This window comes from Notamacropus eugenii, chromosome 1 (genome assembly GCF_028372415.1).
Source record: "Notamacropus eugenii isolate mMacEug1 chromosome 1, mMacEug1.pri_v2, whole genome shotgun sequence".
NCBI lineage: Eukaryota > Metazoa > Chordata > Mammalia > Diprotodontia > Macropodidae > Notamacropus > Notamacropus eugenii.
In genome coordinates this window covers 121,067,046-121,085,596 of record NC_092872.1, presented here as the reverse complement: position 1 = coordinate 121,085,596, position 18,551 = coordinate 121,067,046, and the positions used below count along the sequence as shown (strand labels likewise).

At 38.3% G+C, this 18,551-nt stretch overlaps 1 pseudogene; it reads left to right on the top strand.

Moving 5' to 3' along the window:
• The first annotated feature begins 1,992 nt into the window (after positions 1-1,992).
• LOC140523934 (tyrosine-protein phosphatase non-receptor type 4-like) lies at positions 1,993-7,805 on the top strand (annotated as a pseudogene).
• Positions 7,806-18,551: the final 10,746 nt, after the last annotated feature.

The following is an 18,551-nucleotide window of genomic DNA, read 5'->3' as shown; positions in this document are numbered from 1 at the left end:
TCCATTGAAGTTCTATGCCAATATAAGAACACCAATACTTTGATGTTCTCCTATCAATGATAAAATAAGTCAAGTATGTATAATTCCTTAACCTCTCTACACTCCCTATATTTCTCTTTTTATATTTGGATGTTGTTCAGTCGTCTTAGGTCACGTCAGATACCTTGTGAAGCAATTTCATGATTTCTGAGCAAAGATAATGCAGTGGTTTGCTTGTTCAGGGTCAAATAGCTAGTGTTTAAGGCCATATTTGAACTCAGAAAGATTATCATTCTTGACCCTAGGCCTGGCACTCTATTCACTGTGCCATCTAGCTACTCCTTATATTTAGTTATAGGAGTATGAGTAGAAAATGAATGCAAAATTATTACATAAAATATACGTATATTTTTACATACACAAATACATAAATGTATATACACATATACATGCATGTACACACTATACATGTATGTGTGTATATGTACATATGTGTATATATGCATATATTCATTCATTTCTTTAGTTTCTTTTTTCCCTCTCTTCTAACACTTAAATTCGTCGTATGTGTGATCATAGCTGCTCATAGGTAAGACTTCAAGTTTATGTCCTTGACAGTACAAAACAATCTGGGATTTGGCCTTAATGCCCATTTTCACATGTATTTAATATCTCCAGGTAGAGAACTGATGAAATCTTTGAATTTCTTTCCCTCTGATAGTAGCTTCCACCAACTCCATTCATATATACACACACATACATATGTGTACATAACATATGTATATATAATATGTTTGCATAATATATGCATCTGTAATGTATTTGTATACACACAAACACCCACATATATGATATATATTTATATCTAATTGACCATCTCTGTGCGAAAAGAAAAAAGACAAAAAGTTTTACAGGATAACTTTATTATATATTTAAAACAATGACAAATTGTACACAATAGATTTGGAATGTCATGCATAACCATATTTTAGCCATTTTACTATGCAATGGATTTTTATTTCATAAAAATTAAACTAATAAAATTTTACAAGTCTTGACTGGGACATGCTCCCTCCCCCAGGACGAAAGAAATTTATTTTACTTTTTTCTTTCTACCAGACTTTTGATATTTATCTCATATTAGAGACAGAGAAACTATATAAACCTGTCTAAATGACATATAGCTACAATTAATCATCAGCAAATTTCTAGTATGATATGATATAATATTAGTTTAATATATCATCTGAAGTGATGTCACTATAAAGACACATTAATTCAATCCATCAGCAATGACCACCAAACATAATTACCTTCCACAACGTATGAAGGATATTATTGTGCTGCTGCCATCTGCCACAAAGAATTGAGAGTGGGGGGGCAGTTATTTGCCCACGAGACGAGGAGAGCTTGAGGGAGGTGGAGGAGGAGAAGGAAGAAGAAGGAGGGGGGACGATGACTGGTCCTCCCCTGGCTCTCTCTCATGCTCCTACCCCGTTCAGACTGACACTCTCCTGCTCCTCTGCGCCCTTTTTCCCATCCAGTCTCCTGGGTCTTCAAGGCTGAATTGAGGGGGGAGTGTCTGGGGAGAGAGGGTTAGGATTTTTTTTTCTGCAGGGGAGACGGTGGTGTTACGAATTCCACCCCCCACTTTATCACCTGGGTTCTCTCCTGTTCTTGCTCATTGGTGGTCTCATTTTTTTTTTTGAGGAGAAGAGTGCTGTAAATTAGTTTTGGGGGGGCGAGTGGTAAAAGGAGCTTGTTGCTTCCTCCCCTTTCCCTCCCTTTTTACCTCCACCTCTCATCACCCACTCCTCCCTTCACCAGGTGCTGCTGCTGCTGCAAGCCCCACAGTATGCTGGTGCTGGATGCTGAGGCCAGTGGTCTGGTGGCTGCTCCTGCTGCCAGGGGCCACTGAGAGCCAGCCCGGGGGTGCGGGGGAAGGAATCAGACCATTTTTTTTAATTTTCCCTCCCTCCATCCAAAAGGACGCCAATGACACATGAAGACCCTACGTGGACAGCAATGACCACACTCTTCCGGTTGCCAGCTGGCAGAATTTACAATGTGCAATCCGAGCCCACAGGAGACAGACAACACATAGAGGTGGTCTGTAATATCCTTCTCTTGGATAACACTGTAAAAGTTTTCAAAGTCAATTAACATGATCAGGGATAAGTTCTGTTGGATACAGTCTTCAAACATCTTGATTTAACTGAGAGACATTATTTTGGCTTACAATTGGCTGACGATTCTATGGAAAATCCATGGTGGCTGGATCCAAACAAAACAATAAGGAAGCAGTTAAAAAACATACTTTTATTAATTCTAGGAGGATCTCCTTACAGTTTAAACTTGGGAGTTAAATTTTTTGTTAGTTATCCCAACAAGCTACAAGAAGAATATACAAGATACTACTATTTTTGCAAATTAAACAAGACGTTCTTACTGGAAGATTGCCTTGTCCTTATAGTACTACTGCCCTTTTGGTTTTCTTTGCTATTAAATCTGAATTGGGAGACTTTGACCATTCAGAAAACTTGCCAGGCTACCCCTCTGATTATTCTTTCATCCCTGGTCAGCCTCAAGACTTTGAAAAAGAAATTGCAAGGGGCAGAGCTGAGTTGGAGGAGTAGAAAGACAAAAAAATGCAGGTTCTCCCTACACAGCCCACAAAATACCTATAGAGAGGGACTCTAAATGAATTTTGGAGCAGCAGAAGTGGAGAACAACAGAGTGGAGGAGATTAACAGCCCAGGGTTACCTGAAAGGCACACGGGAAAGGACGGTTGCACTGGACCCAGAGCCGAGTGTGGAGCCCAGCCCAGCCTTGGTGGCGCGACGCAGCGTGACGAGACTCTGGGAGGAGGACACCTTGGGGGTGAAATCTCCAGTCACAGCAGGGGGTCCTCAGGTCCCTCAACCCACAGGCCCAAAAGGTCAGTGACGGGGTCATTTCAGCTGGCCAAGAAGGGAGAAGGGCTTTTCCATAGCTCGAGCCTCAGGCAGCAGCCCACAGAGGCCACATCGGGCAGGTGACAACAGATATCAAGGCAGCCCCTACAGAAGCCCGAGACCATTGCTGGATCGTAAAAACACCGGGGGCACTGAGGGAGCTGGTTTTTGTCTTGCACTGAATGGTGGCCGTGCTCCCAAAGCTTGACTGAATCCCTCCCCCCAACCCAGTGCTAGCTTGGTAGAACTGGAGGTCAGGTGACTGTGGAGAGGAAACTCTGCTAAGATTTTGGGCACAAAAATCCTTCCCTGCGTCCAGACCAGTACATGCTTGATTGTGCCACCTTGGAGGAACTGAAATCTTACAGGTCCCCAAAGGACACCCTACTCTTGACAAAGGACCCAAAAGGCAAGTAACTGGTTAGGAAAATGCCCAAACAAGGGGAAAAAAAAATAAGACCACAGAAGGTTACTTTCTTGGTGAACAGATGTCTCCTCCTATCCTTTCAGATGAAGAAGAACCATGCTTACCATCAGGGAAAGATGTAAAAGTCAAGGCTTCTCTGTCCCAAACATCCAAAATAAATATTCAATGGTCTCAGACCACGGAAGAGATCAAAAAGGATTTTCAAAATCAAGTGAGAGAGATGGAGGAAAAACTGGGAAGAGAAATAAGGGAGATGCAAGAAAAGCGTGAAAAGCAGGTCAACATCTTGCTAAAGGAGACCCAAAAAAATGTTGAAGAAAATAACACTTGTAAAAATAGGCTAACTCAATTGACAAAAGAGGTTCAAAAAGTCAATGAGGAGAAGAAAGCTTTAAAAAGCAGAATTAGTCAAATGGAAAAGGAGGTTCAAAAGCTCTCTGAAAAAAATAGTTCTTTAAAAATTAGAGTGGAACAGATGGAGGCTAATGACTTTATGAGAAACAAGAAATCACAAAACAAAACCAAAAGAATGAAAAAATGGAAGATAATGTGAAATATCTCATTGGAAAAACAACTGACCTGGAAAATAGATCCAGGAGAGACAATTTAAAAATTATGGGATTACCTGAAGGCCATGATCAAGAAAAGAGCTTAGACATCATCTTTCATGAAATTATCCGGGAAAATTGCCCTGATATTGTAGAACCAGGGAGCAAAACAAATATTGAAAGAATCCACCGATCATCTCCTGACAGAGATCCAAAAAGAGAAACTCCTAGAAACATTGTGTCCAAATTCCAGAGTTCCCAGGTCACGGACAAAATATTGCAAGCAGGTAGAAAGAAACAATTCAAGTATTATGGAAATACAATCAGGATAACACAAGATCCAGCAGCTTCTACATTAAGGGATCGAAGGGTGTGGAATATAATATTCCAGAGGTCAAAGGAACTAGGACTAAAACCAAGAATCACCTACCCAGTAAAACTGAGTATAATACTTTGGGGGAAAAAATTATCATTCAATGAAATAGAGGACTTTCAAGCATTCTTGATGAAAAGGTTAGAGCTGAAGAAACAATTTGACCTTCAAACACGAGAATCAAGAGAAGCATGAAAAGGTAAACAGCAAAGAGAAATCATAAGGGACTTACTAAAGTTGAACTATTTACATTCCTACATTGAAAGACAATATCTGTAACTCTCGAAACTTTTTTCAGCATCTGGGTAGTTGGTGGGATTACACACACACACACACACACCACATACAGAGAGAAGAGAGAGAGAGAGAGAGAGAGAGAGAGAGAGAGAGAGAGAGAGAGAGAGAGAGAGAGAGACAGAGACAGAGAGAGACAGAGAGAGACAGACAGAGACAGAGACAGAGACAGAGAGACAGAGAGAGACAGAGACAGAGAAAGAGACAGAGACAGAGAGACAGAGAGCCCAGGGTGAATTGAATAAGATGGGATCATATCTTAAAAAATGAAATTAAGTGGTGAGAGAGAAATATATTGGGAGGAGAAAGGGAGAAACGGAAAGGGTTATCTTTCAGAAAAGAGGCAAGTAAAAGACTTTTCAGTGGAGGGAAAAAGAGGGGAGGTGAGAGAAAAAAACATGAAGCTTACTCTCATCACATTCGACTAAAGGAAGGAGTAAAATGCCCACTCATTTTGGTATGAAGACCTATCCTACAATACAGAAAAGTGAGGGATAAGGGGATAAGCAGGGTGGGGTGATGGTGGAAGGGAGGACAGTCGGAGGAGGGAAGAATTTGAAGTCAACACTCTCGGGCAGGGATAGGATCAAAAGAGAGAATCGAAGCAATTGGGGGCAGGATAGGATGGAGAGAATTATAGTTAATCTTACACAGCACGACTATTATGGAAGTCATTTGCAAAACTACACAGATATGGCCTATATTGAATTGCCTACCCTCCCAAAGAGAATGGGTGGGGAGGGAGGGATGGGGAGAAGTTGGAACTCAGAGTTTTAGGAACAACTGTTGAGTATCGTTCTTGCAACTAGGAAATAGAAATACAGGTAATGGGGTATAGAAAATTTTCTTGCCCGACAGGACAAAAGAGAAGATGGGGATAAGGGAATAAAGGGATGTTAGAAGAGAGGGCAGATTGGTGATATGGGCAATTAGAATGCTCGGTGTTTTGGGGTGGGTGGAGGGGAGAAATGGGGAGAAAATTTGGAACCCAAAATTTTGTGGAAATGAGTGTTCAAAAGTTAAGTAAATAAAGAAAAAAGAAAAAGAAATCGCCAAATTGCATCAACAACATCTGGCTTATCTCTTGCAGAAATACAATTCAATGATCGCAACACAACTCAAACCTTAGGACTATATGGAGTTAAATTCCACGATGCAAGGGATAATAAGGAAATTATGATTGGTGTAATGCCAGGAGGAATACTAATTTACAAGAACAGGGTACGAATGAATACCTTTCCATGGGTGAAGGTTATAAAAATTTCATTTAAATGCAAGCAGTATTTCCTTCAACTTAGGAAAGAATTGCATGAATCTAGAGAAACGTTATTGGGATTCAATATAGTGAATTATAGAGCATATAAGAGTTTGTGGAAAGCATGTGTAGAACATCACACATTTTTCAGTTTGGATAGACCACTGCCACCTCAGAAGAATTTTTTTTGTACATCATTGTACTTTGAGTTTAAAGTTTTGATATTCTGGGACAATAGAAGTCCAGTCTGTACAATATGGCAAAGAAAAGGCAAACAATGACTGAGTATTTTCAAGATCCCCAAGTAAACCTTTGGCACGGAAATTGATGCATTGGGAAGTAGTGACTAGGAATTCATTGTCTGATGACACATTAGAAACACAGTTTACCATAACGCTCTCCACCTGGAACACCAAATCATTCCAACTCTGCATTTACACAAGAGGGAACCCAACTGGGACCATCTTCAGTTGTATATTTGGTAGACCTCCAAGTGAAGTTCGTGTGAATCAGATCTCCATCATCAACACAGGCTAATAGCATCATTCTGGAATCATCACCATCTCAAGAGACTTCTGAAAATGGGCAACCTCCTGCATTACCACCTAACCAATCTAAGAACAGTTGCAACTAGAGTCATTTCTCACATTCCCAGCGAGACATGAACAACCGTATCAATGAAACATTTGATGCTCCTGCTTCACCTGAAAAAATCTATACCCAATGGTGGTATTCCTTAGGATAATCTTGTTCTGATCAAAATGAAACCTGATGAGAATGGAAGGTTTGAATTCAATGTAAAGGGTGTATATGATTAGAAAATGCCTGTGATAGTTTCTCGTGTAGCTCCAGGAACACCACCTGACCTCTGTGTCCTTCGATTGAATGAAGGGGATCAAATTGTCCTAATTAATGGCAGAGACATCGCAGAAGATACCCATGATCAAGTTGTCATGTTTATTAAAGCTGGCTGTGAGAGACACTCAGGTGAACTTGTATTCCTATTTCGACCCAATGCTGTATATGATGTAGTAAAAGAAAAATTTGAGAATATACCAGACTTCCAGTATATCCCTAAGAAATCTCCACTAGATGGTGTCCATCAGAATGATAACTCCTTGAGTGAATCTATGATCCAACTAGCAGAGGGTCTTGACAGTGGAACAGTCCTTACACAGTTTGATCAACTCTATAGGAAAAAAGCCTGGAATGACAATATCTTGTGCCAAATTACCTCAAAATATTTCCAAAAACAGATACAGAGACATTTTGCCTTATGATGCTACACGGGTCATTTTAAAGAGCAATGATGACTACATCAAAGCAAATTACATAAATATGGAAATCCCTTCTTCCAGCATTATAAATCAGTACATTGCTTGTCAAGGGCCATTACTAAACACTTGTACAGATTTTTGGCAGATGACTTGGGAACAAGATTCCTCCATGGTTGTAATGCTGGCAACACAAGTAGAACGAGGCACAGTTAAGTGTCATCAGTATTGATCAGAATTCACAGAAAGTTCATTGTATGGGTATTTCCAGGTCACCTGTCATTCTGAAGAAGGATATTCTGCCTATGTCTTCAGAAACATGATACTATATAACTTAGAGAAAAAAGAGAGTCTTCAGCTCACCCAGATTCAGTACATAGCCTGACCTGATCATGGAGTCCCTGATGATTCAAGTGACATTCTTGATTTTGTCTGTCAGGTACGAAATAAAAGAGCTGGCAAAAAAGAGCCTATCGTTGTTCATTGCAGTGCTGGGATTGGACGAACAGGGGTTATTATCACTATGGAAACAGCTATGTGTCTCATTGAGTGAAATCAATCAATTTATCCACTAGATATTGTAAGGAGAACGAGAGATCAAAGAGCTATGATGACTCAAACACCTAGTCAATACAGATTTGTTTATGAAACTGTACTGAAGGTTTATGAAGAAGGATTTATTAAACCTTTAAAGACATAGTTGCACAAACAAGAGGAAAAGGGCTTGGATCTTTCTTGAAATGTTCTTGTCCGTTATAAAAGAATTGGCTGTGTCCACTGTGCCACCATAATTGTACTTACAGACAATGGCATCAGAGAACAATGAAGAATTGACAAAAGACTTAGAAAATTCAACACTGTTGCACTTTATATTGAAACAAAAGTCAGTGTCTCAAACTCTATAACTCTTATATTTGAAGATTTTCTTTCATTCTTTGCTCCGAACAACAAAAAAAAAAGATGAATGAACTTTAAATGGGTTCAGAGTAATTTATGAAATGTCATGGTAATGCTCATCAAGTACACTTCTGGTGTAATGGTTTGGAATTCTTACCATCTGTGTTATGCACCTGCATCTTGGAAACGAAAATTAGTAAACAGCAGACATTAGCTACAGTATTCTCCAGTGTTTTATATATTTACAGTGTACTGGTTCTCTTTTTTTAAGACATTAGTAATATTCTGAATATTAGTCAATACACTGCCTATTGATGTGGAACATTTAACCCAACACTCTCTGGAATTAGATCCGCTGGTTATTAGAAGAAACATGGAATTTTCTTTTGTTAGGGAGATACCCATTTGCCAGCATGTAATAAAAAGTATAAATATGGAAAAAAGAAAATGTTACTTTATTGACAATGCATATATGATGAAAAACAAGTATTTATTTCCTCCAGACTAAAGAACTGATTAAAACAAAAGTCTTTCGCATACTCAAATGGAAAGAAAGAATTAAAATAATTAGAAACATTGAATACTGTTATAGATTCCAAGTTTTTGTGTTTTACCTCACACAGCACTAAACATTAAAGATGGATGTCCTTTGGAAAGTCAGACCAACCTGTGAGCATTACCTGTATTTGATGATATTCTTCCTGATGTTGAAACTCTAAGCAAGTAACGCAGAATCTCAAAACCTCAAAGATAATGGTTGCTACAGAGACTGAGTACGAGCACCTCAAGATCATTGTTCAGGCATCTCATACTTAGAAAAGGGATAAAAACAATGGGGAAAAGAGCCAGGCAATTTAAGGACCAGACCCAGATGACCTGCTGTACTCGTAATTGTAGCAGACATTATTTCTCCTGTATGGTTAAACTCAAATATGTCTGACAGTATGTCTCAATTTGATGTCAGGAAGAAAAGAAGAAAAAAGAGAATGTATCATTCTATGTGGTTTATTAGAAGCAGACAGAGGAGTCTTTCCCATGCCCTGTCACATGAGGCATAGAAACATAATGTAAATTACTCATGTATCAACAGTTTCAAAATGACTATATACATTTGTTAAATTAACATAATGGAATTAGATTCTGCTTTAAGAAAGGAAAATCATGAAGAATACACTAAAATAAAGGAAGATGTGAAATAATGAGGAGTAAAAAAAGCAAAGTCTAGATGACATAAACTGAGTATAATTATTTTAAAATAAGAATATATACATACACATATATGCACATATAATTTATAGTTTTATATATACATACATACATATATGTACATGTTATAGAAAACAGCAGCAAATTTTGGGGAAATGTATTTTGTCATTTTTTATGCCAAGCTAAATTCCTAAAATATGACTAATTATGGAGATTATAGTCTGATGTATAGAAAAGTGTTTATTGCGTTGTGTACTTGTTGATGCTTACTAAACCATCAGCAATTTGAAGTTTTTGGAAAAAAAAGTCCCTACTGCTACCAAAACAGCAAAAGGCATTGAACTCTTCCTGGAAATCCTGTCCTGTGGGTCAGAAACAGATTGAGTGAATATGCAATGGTAAGAAGTTAAGTTAGCAGCTCCTGGACTAGTGTTTCAGGGAAAGTAAAGGCAAAAGTACTTTTGTCTGGTACGAAATTTAATTTATTGAATTTTATCTCCCAGATTCTCATTCTAACTTGCATCACACTTGCATCAAGTCAGTTACTTCATGGAGAAGGCCAAGTTTCTTCTGTGTAAATTGATTCAATGTCCCACCCCACATCACTCATTTGTCAAGACTTTTCAGCATCATTTAAATTTCTCTCTCCCCCTTTACTGTGGTTATAGAAGCAGAAACAGTAAAACAATAAAGTCATCTACTGATTTTTATTTTTGATTCCTTTGCCTATGTCTTTATCTTTCAACAAATTTTCCTCCTTCTTATGAGGCTGAAATATCTTTTTCAACACCAATTCCTGATTCTTTAATTAAAAAGCATGTTCATGTTTCCCTAATTAAAAAAAGTCTCTTGATCTTGTTATTCAGTTCTATCTATTGTCCAAACTCTTTCAACAAATTCACTGTAATAATTTTGAAAGATTTATCTATGTCCAAGGCCTTTATTTCTTTCACTGCACCTAGCCTCCAAGCCCTAGTAATCAGGCTTCTGCTCCCTGCCCTAACCATAAATGATAATATAAAACTCTCCAACGATTAATGATGGACAAGTAAATTTATATGCACATATCTATGTCCATCTATATTTTCATACTTTTTTCTAGTGCATCAGGCTTAGGAAAAGAGAAATTCCCTAATATTTTTCCCTATGTAAACCTCCAGGGAACATTTGAAACTGTTACTGAAATACTAGACTCAACCATTCTGAAGGAGGAGAGATGTTAGAAAATCATAGAAGGAGAGGGGCAGAACCTATAAAAAGAGGAGTGAAACGAATTTCAAGTCCAAGATGACTTGGAAGGTCAGCAGGGAAGAACCATGATGAGAGAGGAAGGAAATACAGTTCAGGCCACACCAAGGGAGACCAGACCCCAGCAAACTGTGAATAGGCCTCAGGGTTACTGAATTTCTAGAAGCAGTGGTGTTTTCTGAACGTCATGGCCCCCCAGAAAAGAGGGACAACTTAGTAGGTCAGAAAAAAGACTCTGTCCTGTCAGGGTGGGAGTGGTGCACAGTCCAGTACAGGCCCCAACAGCACAGCTTTGCCCCAGCAGACCAGCAGCAGGTCTTAGGAGTGACTGAATAAGTAATGGATGCACTGCTTCTGGAGCTTTCAGTCCACAGATGGTAAGGAAGTCAAACAACTGGTCAGGAGGAGATTCAAGATGTATTTCTTTTTTCCAGAACTGAGGCAGGACTCCCTTGCTTTGACATCACACAGATACAGGTCCCAGTCTTAGGATGAGGAGAAGCTCAAGCATAGCAGAACTTGCAGCAACAGTGGAGCAGGGACCCTCATCACAGTTTCCAGGCAGAGAAGAGGGCATGTAGTCATCCACAGACCAGAGCACAGGCCAGGAGAAGAGAAAACACCTTTCCTTAAATCATATCAGCTTGGAAGAACTGAAAATTTACAGATCCTGAGAAGTATTTCTGAAACCAGCTGCACAAAACTACTGAAGCTTGGAACAGTGTGCTCTCCACAATGGAAGTAGTACCCTACTTTAATGAACAGTAAAAGTCAAGGAACAGGCTTGGAAATGAGCAAAAAATGGTTAAAAACAAACAAACCTCTGGCTGTAAAAACTTACTTGTCTCCATCTAGGAAGATCTCATAAACGATATTTAAAATAATGTAAGACAGGTCAAACCAAGATAATAACAGAGTGAAAGCAGGGACTTACTTGAGCCCTCCTCAAAACCATTTCAATTATGTCCAAAATCCTACTCTGAACACATTCTAGACCAGTACAATTCACAAAGAGGCTAAGTGAGGCACATTTTCAGTCCAAGACAATCAGGAAGGTCAACAGGTACAAGGTGTTGCAAGAGTATGGGAGAAGAGTACAGTCTAGCATACCGTTGATACCTAGGCCCAGTAAAGCTGGAGCAGACCTCAGGGGAGTAAATCACTGGGAGCAGTGGTGGATTACAGACTTCTCAAAACCTAGATGCCAGAAAGAAATTAGAAGGTCACCAGTAGACAACAGTAGGAACTGTGTGAGAGAGAAGCAGTCTTGTGCAGGCTGTGTGGCAGTGGGAGCAGCTGCTCCTGGACCTATTAGAAAACCAATATCACTTCACTTCATCCAATCATGTACATATTTCCATGTCGCCTACTATCTCCTAACTGCTAAATTCAAAGGCCTTTTTTTTTCAGTCCTTGTCATCTAGTCCAAGTCCTTTATTTTGCAAATGAGAAAATGGAGTCCCAAAGTCATACAATAGCAGTCAGGATTTGAACCCAGGTCCTTCAACTCTAAATTCCTTGCTTTTTGTAGTGTACTAGCCATCCTCTGAGAAGGATCAGGGGCTAGAAAGAGTCTAGAAGGGCAGATTCGCTTGGTCATTGATGCAACTGAGATTTATGGGACCAGAACACATGGATCCCATGTTTACCCTTGAGGTTCCTCTTTGGAGATTCTCGCTTTCAACATTGAACGTTTGACAATGTTAGGATCACTGATAATTACTCTCTCCTCCTTGGGTTTTTGTGCTTTTCTGGTTCTCCTGTGACTAGGAGATTATTCCTCATTTTCCTTTGCTGGATCATCAACTATGTCCCTTTTCCTTTGCCTAGATGTATCCCTATGGCTCTGTCCTATGCCCTCTTCTTTTTCTCTATCCCTCCTACTTTAATCTCATCAGCTACCATAGGTTCATTTATTATCTCTATTAAGATGATTTCCAAATCTGTAAAGCCAGTTCTCACCACTTTCCTGAACTCCAAACTTTTATCTCGGTCTTCAGGGGTCTACTTGGCATAAATACCGAAGCGATTTGCCATTGCTCCAGCTCCAGATGAGGAAACTGAGGTAAACAGTGTGAAGTGACTTGCCCAGGGTCATGGAACTACTAAGTGTATTGAGGCTGGATTTGAACTCAGGAAGACTCCTCTTCCTGACTTGAGGCCCAGCACTCTACCCGCTGAGCCACCTAGCAGCTCGTATCTCAGCCTAACTTCCTTCAAAGCCCAGCTCAGTTACCTCCTTTCCTGATCAGCCAGTTATTAGTGCCTTCTACCCTATAATGTCTTTGTATTCTGAATGTTGTTTTCACCAGTAGAATGTAAGGTCAAGGACTGTTTCATTCTTTGTCCCCTAAATCATAATGCCTGGTACATGGCAGGGTTTCAATAAATGCTTGTTGAATTTCTCAAAAAAAAGAAAAGAAAACCAATATTGCTTCTAGATTTGTTTCCCAAAGAGATCAAAAAATGGGAAAAGAACACTCATGTACAAAACATATTTATATCAATTCTTTCTGTGGTGGCCAAGAAATGCAAATCAAGGAAATATCAGTCATTTGAGGAAGTGTTTGCTCCTCTCCTGGCCTACTCTGTACTATGTGAACAATCACAAGCACCCTTTTCTGCCCTGGAAATATGAGTAGGATTCATTCTCCATTGCTGCTTTCTCCTCTGCCACATCCATCTTCCCCACTCCCCCCAGAAATGACACACAGGACTGCGTCCCAGATCATTGACCTGATAGCTCTGGAAGAAACTGCTGCTAGAGCAGCAGCTATCACTGCCCTGAGGCTGGGGCACGGACCTGACTGGGTCTGTGTCACTTTCCTCTCTCCCTCACATGACAGAATTTCACACTGATATTTGAAACTGTCTTTGGTGTTTGTGAATTGAGAAGTCTGAAAACCACTACAGCTGCTGTTCCGAGGCCTGCTTTAGTCATTTCTATGCCATTATGGCCCATCCTAGACTGTGCTTCACTCCATGCCCAGTGTAATGAACCTTTCCTGGCAGCCTTCAGGTTGTCTTTGCCTGGAAATGTGTTTCACTCTGTCATTTTATGGCTTTTGCTGCTCTAATATATGTTTAGAATCATTTTTACAGATATTTTGAGGGCTTTGGGGGGAGGAGCTCAGGCAGGTCCCTCCTTCTACTCCACCATCTTGGCTCCTCCTCATTGTATGTTTTTTTTCAATACTAATGCTCACTTTAGCATTGGGTGCATTACAAAGCCCATCTATCCTTACACTTTAATATGCGATAAAGATCAAGCTCAATGTTTTGTAAAGAGAGAAAACTTTCCTGTCAAGGCAGAAAGTCACAAAAACTGAATGAACTTAGCGGTCTTTTAAAAGGTCTTTTCATCTTTGACTACTCTGATATTTGTACAGAAAAAGCACATGCTCTATTCAAGAAAGATGGATTTCCTATCTTCTTTCAAAAGCACCTTGTGTTCAAGGAATACTATTTTAGTGAAAATAAATCTGTTATGAATCTGTGTAATAACTTCTATTCATGAGATAATCTTCATTTTTCTCTGTTCACAGTGATTAATGGCTTTAGAAGAAAAATTAATATTTTATTTTCTTTAATCAATGGGAAATTTCTGAAAGGATAACATACGTGTGTGTATGTGTGTGCATATATATTCACATATATGACACCTATATTCACATACATATATATATATTCACATACACTCTGCTATTATGAGGTCATATCTAAATATCAAGTGAAATCTTCTGTCCTATATTTGAAGAAGCAAAATGAAAAAATAAACAATAAACTTAGAAAATGGGGTACTGTCAGAGGAAGGTAACCAGCATGGTGAAAGATTGAAGTTAAACTCTTGTAAAGAATCAGTAAAGAATCTTTGGGAATATGTCCTAGAAAAATAAATCTAAGGTAAGTCACAATAGCTGGCTTTGTATTTAAAAGTTTACCACGGGAATGAAGGATGTGGCTTGCTTTGCTTGATTTTATATGAGGGAGGAACCTAGGAGCAATTAGATGAAGCTACAGAGAAGATAATTTTATATGTATATAAGTAAAAATCATTCTTATCATTAGAATTATCCCAAGTGAGTTGCTCTTACTTATGAGTATTTTACTAGTGAAAGCATGACAGTTTAAGGGTGATATAGAGAGAATTCCAACTTAGATATCAGTTGCACTCCATCATTTGATTTTGACATTAGGTTCATATTTTTTTAAATAGTATAGCAGCATGATTTTAAAACAATTCTTTTCCTTTGCAATCTTATGCATTTTATGTTGTATTCTTAAAAACATTGTCTTGAGTCTTTTCACCAGACCGATAAAATGGTCCATAGTGGAAAAAATAAGTTGAAATTTTGGATTAGATTTTTTGAGTTTCTTTTTCAGTCTGAGAGTGTATCTTTTTCAAGTTTCATAATTCTCCCGTAAGGATTAACAGTGCATATTTTCATGTCAAGAACAATAACAATCTACTCCTTAAAAGTCGCATTGTTGCTTCCTAGCAGTTAAAAAAATACTTCATTTATATTTTGTTATGGAAACCCCCATGTTCTGAAGATGTAAATCAATCCGTATCCACCTTGAGGGATAGCAATGTTTTTATCATGTATATTGGAATATATATTTCCTTCAATATTTATGATGATGTGTTCTGTTGCTGTAACTATCGCTTTATTATTTGACTAATGTGACATATATTGTTGTATTAAGATAAACTTTGTGTCCTCAAAGAATAGTTTAATCCCATTAATATAAGTTTCTTGCATTAGCAATTGGTCAAAATCTAAACAAGAACAATTCACTCCATAAATTCTTGCATTAGCCACTAAGCCACTAAGTTTGCCATTTGTAATCCTGAATTTTATCCTTTCCATTTTATTCTTTTTAGATTTTTTTACATTTATTCATTTGATTTTTTTTAATCTCCCTGTAACAAATAGGTGACATTCTCTCCTCCTCAGTGAACATTTAAGGTTGAGACACTTTTTATTGTGCTTGTCCTGTGGTAGTAAATGTCTTGCATTTGGTTACTGCTCAGGACTGAACATCATTAATTTTATGCTTTGTGCATATAGCTATGCTTCATTTTTTATGTTATCCCTCAAACAGCGTTAGGAAAAGATAAGCATGGCTGCATAAATTATAACACTGAATATAAATGTGGTTATGCTGAATATGTATTCAAATCCAAATTGTACAGTTTCTCTCTTGGGTCATACGTTAATAATCAAAACACTCAATTAATGCAAGTCACACACCTCAGAAAAGGTACCAGACAATAAGAACCTGAGTAATCCTGAGTAGATGCAATAATCAGTCCAGGATTTGTATTGATGTTTCTACTTGTCAAACAATTATTTCTGGATTGATTCTCTATAGAGTTGTTAACTAGAGTGCAATAGCACATAAACAATTTCATCATGCTTCCTTACAAAGAATATATAGATATAATCTATGAGAATAATAAGAATGAGCTGGTAAACAAAAAATAAACTTGTCACATTTTTGTTGTAATGATAGTGTTTAAATCAGAATGAAGAAAAAAGATTTAAGAAATGGTTTAACAACGTCTGTTTTTGCTTCACAATCTTTTCTGGATATAATTCCTTAATAATGAAGAAAATAGATAATATAATCTTATATGTTGTATACATGTATACAAGCATATGCATATGTGTGTGCATATTGGATATAATCACCATGCTTGATAGTGTATGTTATTTTCCACATAATCAAGACAGAGCACTTCCTGAACTGTTCTCTAGAATGGTTTGGTGATTGTAATTAAAGTTTCATTCTTAGGGTTTCCTTATATATATATATATGTATATATATATATATATATATATCACATATGCACACATATATGTATATATATACACACATACATATATATAATATATATGTGTGTATATATGTGTCGATATGCTTATATATATGTATATGATGGTTTTTCTTCTTATTCTTTCACTCTCCATTAGCTCATTCATATTTTATATATATTTGGTGATTGTATCAAAATTATCAGACCTTATGATGTAATAATATCTAGTTAGATTTGTCTATCTCAGTTGTTTAGCTATTCTTGAATACATGGAACTCCATTTGGATCCCAAGGGTTTGATTACTTCGATTGTTATATTTTTTTATCACACACACAAAAATACTGAGCATATTTTGGTATATATGAGGTATGCATCTTTCTTCAAAATTCGTGGGGTACATGCTTAGTTGCTAATTTGTTAGGTAAAGAGTTGTTTATGCAAGGTGGGGAATAGAGCCAAGATGGCGGAGTGGGAGCAACTACGCACATAAGCTCTTAGACAAACTTCTTCAGATACATCTCAAAAGAGAATCTGACCAAATTTTGAAGGGGAGAATCCAACAACAGACAGACTGCGACAGATTCACAGCCCACTACAGATTGCAATGATGATGGGAAGGTTCTGATCTGCAGGGAAGGAGGAGCACACAGTGCACAGAGCAGCATATCCTCGCTGTGGCAAGGCCAAGCAGGAAGCCCTAGTGTGTGGCAGCTGCAGTACTGCAGAATCTGAGGCATAATAACCCAGGATGGAGGGAGTGAGAGGGGTGGAAGCAGTCCACAGATTGAATGTCTATAAGTCACCCACTTGAAGTTTTGGGAGCCAAAATGGCAGAGTGATTGGTAAATGCTCTCTCCACCTCCCCTTGTTGACCTTGAAAGAACCAAAAAATATTTTTGCAGAAAAATGCTACATCAGTAGGATCAGCAGAAGGGGCAAAAAGTCTCATAGCACGTGAGGTTAGGAAAATAGCAAAGGAACATTCCCCTTACTGCAGCTGAGGAACAGAGCTGTCCCAGACAGCTGGGGCTCCATTCGTGTAGAGCCCCTCACTAGAACACAGGTGTGCCTTAGCCCTCCAGGGGAGAACGGAAGACAGATGCCAACACCAAGCTTGCTTTTGTTCCAGCCCAGCTGAGGAGATTTCCCATGACCAGAGCACCTCTTCCCCCACACATAATTAGGTAGCCGCAGGAGCAATCAGGGGGAAACACAAACAGATTTCACCTGCCTTTGCTTTCTGACACCAGCCAGGTCAGCACCAAGTTCTTTAGAGTCTAGATGATAGAACCAGAGGCCACAAAACAAAAAGCATCAACATCATGAGCAAGAAGCAAAGGAGGAAACAAAAGACCACAGAATCTTCCTAGGGGGACAAGGACCAAATCACGAATACCAAACAGGTCAGTATCGATACTGTACTCCCATCTGAAACTTCAGAAGGGATTATGAGCTGCTCACATGCACAGATAGCACTCCTGGAAGAACTGAAGAAGGAAATAGAAGAAAAAATGACCAATGATTTTAAGAGTATGAAAAAAACGAATTCACTGAAGAGAATCGCTTTTTAAAAAGGAAATTTGAACAAATGGAAAAGGAAGCACAAAACCTAACAGGGAAAACTGGACAAATGGAAAAGGAAGCACAAAACCCAACAGGAAAAACTGGACAAATAGAAAAGGAAGTACAAAAACTGACTGGAGAAAATAATCCCTTAAAAGAAATAATTGGACAGATGGAAAAGGAAATACAAATGTTAACTGAAGAAAGCAATTTGATGAAAATTAAAATTGGACAAGTAGAAGCTAATGACTCTATGAGACATCAAGACATCAAGACATCAAGTCAAACAAAATCTAAAGAATGAAAAGATAGAAGAAAGTGTAAAATAACTTATTGGAAAAGCAACTGACCTGGAAAATAGATGTAGGAGAGAAAATTTAAGAATTGTTGGCCTACCAGAAAGCCATGATCAGAAAAAGAGTCTGGACAATATCCTCCAAGAAAACATCAAGAAAATTGCGCAGAAGTGCTAGATGCAGTGAGCAAAGTAGTCATCGAAAGAATCCACCATTCACTTCCAAAAGGGACCCCAAACTAAAAACACCAAGAAATATTGTTGCCAAATTCCAGAACTATCAAGTGAAGGAGAAAATGCTACAGGGAGCTAGAAAGAAACAATTCAAATATCGAAGAACTACAATCAGGATCACACGGTACTTTGCAGCTTCTACACTAAAAAGACTGAACGAATTGGAATACGATATTTCACA